Source organism: Puntigrus tetrazona, chromosome 9 (assembly GCF_018831695.1).
Source record: "Puntigrus tetrazona isolate hp1 chromosome 9, ASM1883169v1, whole genome shotgun sequence".
In the NCBI taxonomy this organism is placed as follows: Eukaryota; Metazoa; Chordata; class Actinopteri; order Cypriniformes; family Cyprinidae; genus Puntigrus; species Puntigrus tetrazona.
In genome coordinates this window covers 23,273,384-23,278,351 of record NC_056707.1, presented here as the reverse complement: position 1 = coordinate 23,278,351, position 4,968 = coordinate 23,273,384, and positions in this window count along the sequence as shown.

Here is a 4,968-nt window from a genome sequence, read left to right as displayed (position 1 = left end):
CGCGTTAAATGTAAAATTTCACATATACAGTTAAAGACTAAAGACCAGGATAATGGAGCCAGTGTCCATGAAGTGCCTTGAAGTGAGACAACCGCTAGGACCTAAAAACACCCAGAAACACCAAACTGGACAGATGAACAGTGCTTGAATGTGTGCCAGCGTCTGTTGGCACAATATAACATTAACACCATATTGCATTGTGGATGTTGCGTACTAACCATGTTGTCTTTTTTTTACGTTTTACACACATGCTTTGTTCATTGTGTAATTTGTTTCTTATATTTACTATTCCATTTTTTTACACACACATATATATATATATATATATATATATATATATATAATAGGTACACTGAAAGTGATTTGCAGCAACATAAGTGACAGAATGTTGATGTCTGACAACGTGAGTGAGCAAAAGCATGAGGTGACAAAGAAATAGATACAGAAGAAAAAACCACGACAGAAGTGTGAACTATGTACTATCAGACTCGAAACAAACAGCACAGAGACAAACCGGCCACCATCGATTTAACCGCTGTCAGTGCAAATGGCCCTTTAGATAAGAGAAAGACAAGAGAGGGCCTCCGGAGAGCTCCACTGCCTTGCAGGATCCTACTCCGTCCTAGCTTTTATTAGTCTTGGAACGGACGACCTGTTGCATATTCTGAAGGGTGCTTTTAACCTCCCGCCCGTGAGGTCATGATCGGTCTCCAGAGCGACTTCTTTTGGAAGAAAGGATCAGATCAATTAACCACAGGCGGATGATCTGCCGTAAGTGAGCTCCTAATCAACACCATGAACGCGCTTGCCAATAGTGCACTGCCTTTTAGGTTAACAGGCGCGAAATAGAAATAGAAGTCATTTACTGTAATGCATTTGATTGTTTGCGTAGCAGAATAATGTTTCGTTTTCATTCTAAATGGAAAATGTCGAGACAATCGACTCACTTTTAGGCCATTCAAAATGCAATTGAGATTCTTCGTCGGAACAGATTTGGAGAAATGTAACATTACGTCGCTCGCTCGCCATCGCATCCCACGCTGCGAATGGGTGCCGTCGGAATGAGGGCTTAAACTGATAAAAAAGGAAAAAATGACATTTATAACAAGTCCATCGAGATGTTTTCAACTTCGAATGATTGTATATAAGTAATGCAAGTCCTCAGACCGAGATATTGCTTTCTCCGGTGAAACGTTTTAAGCGAACAGCAAGAAGGAAAAGCAGCTCTAAACAAATATGTCTGTGGATTTTGTAGCGAAAGGACAACGGAGCATGGGCTTTTGCTCAGGAGGAAATGTTATTATGGATTACTCAGTCGCAGATTTCCCCTTTACAACTGATGAAGTCATGTGGATTACTGCAATGTTTTTATCAGTTGTTTAGACGCTTATTCTGACGGCACCCATTCGCTGCAGATGATCAATTGGTGAACAAGTAATGTAATATATGCATCAAAATCTGTTTCAATTGAAAAAAGTCATCTTAGTTAGATGAGTGCTTAGTTTTGTTGAACATGGAACAACATTTTAATCCAAAGATTTAGTCTTGACTGTATAGAATTGAAGCACCGATTGTGTCCCTAAACTTCACAAAAGCTCTAAACTGGTTAATCACAATGTTGTTCCAGGGTCAACAAAGACAGTTTCTGGTGATGTTCTGATAGTGAGTAAAATTTAACTATTCCTTTAAGGTCTGTGCAGTTGTTTTAATTATATATGTGCTAGATAGACATCTTTGACTGCTGTGCCGAGTCTCGCTGCTTGCTGTTTTTCTCAGCGGCACACACCACAGGCGTTGTGTTTTCAGGAAGACGTGTCAAGCTAAAGGCGCTGTAAGTGATTTTTTTTTCTCGTTTTTGTAAAATGCCACGCATAAAATGTCTCTTCCACCTGACAGCTATCACTGAAATAGGTGTCTTGGTAACACCTCTCTCTATGACGGATCTGAGCTCTCTAAAACAAGAATCTGACAGCAGGTCACCGATATTTTGCCAGTCATGTCGGCTCATTTAGTTTTGCTGATGCTTGTAGTGAAAATTTTGGTTAGTGAAAAATGCTTCTGTGTTAGTGTCTAAAAAATGTTTTTTTTTTAAAACAGTTCATATATATATATATATATATATCTAGTGCTTTCAAACGATTAATGGCGATTAAGTTTTTGCTTACATAATATGTGCGTGCATATTTATTATGTATATATTGTGTATAAGTACATGTATATATTATGTATAAGTACAAACACATGCAGGCATTTATATGTATTTATATAAAATATAAGAATATGAATATATAAACGTATAAACATGTAAATATATACAGTCTATGTATTTATATATACATAAATATACACAAAAACTTATGCAAGTTATGCAAGTTAATCACAATTAATCGTTTTACAGTACTATTATATATATCCTTATATCTTATATCTTATTTCACTAAAAATTGCATACGCCCTAGATGTGCATAAACCTTTATTTAGTTTTTCCTTCAGCTAATTTCAAACGCATCTACATTTATGAGCACGCCAGACCTCAAAGCTAACATTACAAACACACAAAACCCCAAGCACACTGCATCTATCTTCTTGAGGGTAAACATGCGGTTTATGACATTTTCGAAAGAAGGCACGCTCGGAAAATACGACAAAAAGCGCTTGATATTCTACATTGCGCTCTCTCCCTAAAAGCAGCGCGATTCAGTGGAGACGCGCTCGTTCCCCGTGAGCGAGACGTCTAATCTTAGACAATCGAAATCAGAGCTCATCGAGCGTCATCGGCGAGTCCCCGCGGACGACACCACCAGCCTTCGGGGACGTTTTTGCCGCCGTGCGCTGGGCCACACAAGATTTGGTCGATTTGTCTGGGGCATTATTAGCAAGGGCCCAGGTGGCGGTAATGTTGCCTGGGATGCTTTGACGTCAGATAAACCCCTGCTCCGCAAATGACCCCCCAGGACACCTTCTGTCCACAGTAACTAACAGACAACACGGCCTACGTTGTCTGCAGAATTACAACGGTAACGCCACGAGCTGAATGTTTGTCGCAAGAAAGCCGTAGCACTTGCTCTGTTGTTTTAATCGAACGCTCGCTGCGTATAACTGCACCTCGGTGTCACATATTCTGAGAAATTGTGATTGCAAAGTGCTCTAAACCAATAACGCTCCCAGGAGAGAGAATCGCTCTCTTCTCGTATAAAGGGTGCCGCCTGCGTTCCGCCACGCTGGCCGTTTAATGGGTCTGTTCTTGCTTGACATGCATCAGCAGACATTTTGCAATAAAGCGAACTCACACGGCGTAAAAAAAAACATATATCGTAAACAGCCATCATTTTCACTGTATCTGTTCCGCATGCATTTTTCTCCTCGAGTTGCGACTCTGGATCAGACATTTTTTTTAGGAAATTTCAGGGGAATATTTATAAACAAAGGGCACGACCGAACCCTACGCGCGTCTCAGCTGTGGCATGTTTTCGCTCTATCTGCAGTGTTGGGTGTCTGGCATACTCCCTTTTCCTGGAAACCGCTCGAAATCTTTCCTTTTGAAATGCGAGATCGTGAAAACATTATTGTAAAAGGAACGGCGCGGGGTGGGACGTGGGATCCGCGGCCCAAACTCGAGGGGTGAATATTTTCACTTCAATAATCTGAACACGATACTGGAAGAATGTTTCCAGCTGAAAGGGGTTGCCTGGGTAAATCGCAGGCCTCAGAGTAAGTTTTCTGGAAAAGAAGATATTCTTGACGTTTGCTTTGGAGATAAACCTCAACGTTTTTGGCTCGAACATAGTAAAGAATAAATGTGCATTTGAAATGCATTAATGATAAGTGTACGATACATTTGCATATTTATGGATATAATATAAATACCTTCATTTTCAGTATAATAAACCGATATAAATTGAAACTAACTTTGTACTTTAAATGCAGATATGCATTGTGTACAAATAGTTACTTATACTCTGAATAAAGCTGAATATTTTTTTTTATATATCAGTTGGTCTAGTGCAATATGTTAGTAAATATGTTAACAGATTTAAGTTAACCTGAGCATGAAATATAGGTATTTTAGAGCATTTTTTTATATACTAGGAAATGCCTGAAAGCAGCCATCCCCATCTCTGCCTACTTTTTTATTTTACTATTATTTCTATAATGTTGTAATTTTTTTAATTGACTTGTTTTAAAGTTCTAGTGATTTTACGTTATCTTATTTTTGTTTTAAAGATTTCTATTTAATTTTAGTTCAACGTTTAGACTTACAATACTGTAAACCTAAAAAAAATTCAGTTCTTTCATATTTTTTTTTTTTCCTTCCAATATTTATATTTTATTTCCTTTCAATTGCTTCAAATCATTTTTGGGTAAACAATAACAGCACTGTAGCAAAAACGCACATTTTGACCACAGTGTAATATAGACACGGCAACTGCCTTGACCTTTTGATGTGATTTGACCTTATGATCTCGGCCTCGTCCAGATGCAATACGGCTTTAGTTCGTGCGCCGTTCATGACAGAACACCTCCTTTTCGTCGAATTCCTGCATATCGTGCAAAAGAATGACCTGTATCATTAAGTGGTTCGTGCTTTATGGACGGTGCTCTCGAAAAGCACTAAATTAGCGTTCATCATCACCCACGTTTATTTTTTCTGCGTTCACTCGACTGTCTGAATTATGCATGCATTCTGATTACCGCATCCGCCGCAGAATCGGTGCCTTTGCTCAGCATTCATGTACTCCTCAGACATTCAGTTCCACAGATATCTTAAAAGGGCAGGCGCACTCCACCATTCAAGGCTGTGACGATACAGTTATTCAAACATTCCTTCAGTTCACTGCGATGAGATTGATTCACAGACCCTTTTCTTTCCCGAATACGCCATGCCTTCAAAGCTTTCCTTCGCAGCAACCTACGCACGGTTCTAAAGGACATTTGTGTAACGTCAAACAAAGTCTCGCTAAGCAAAAA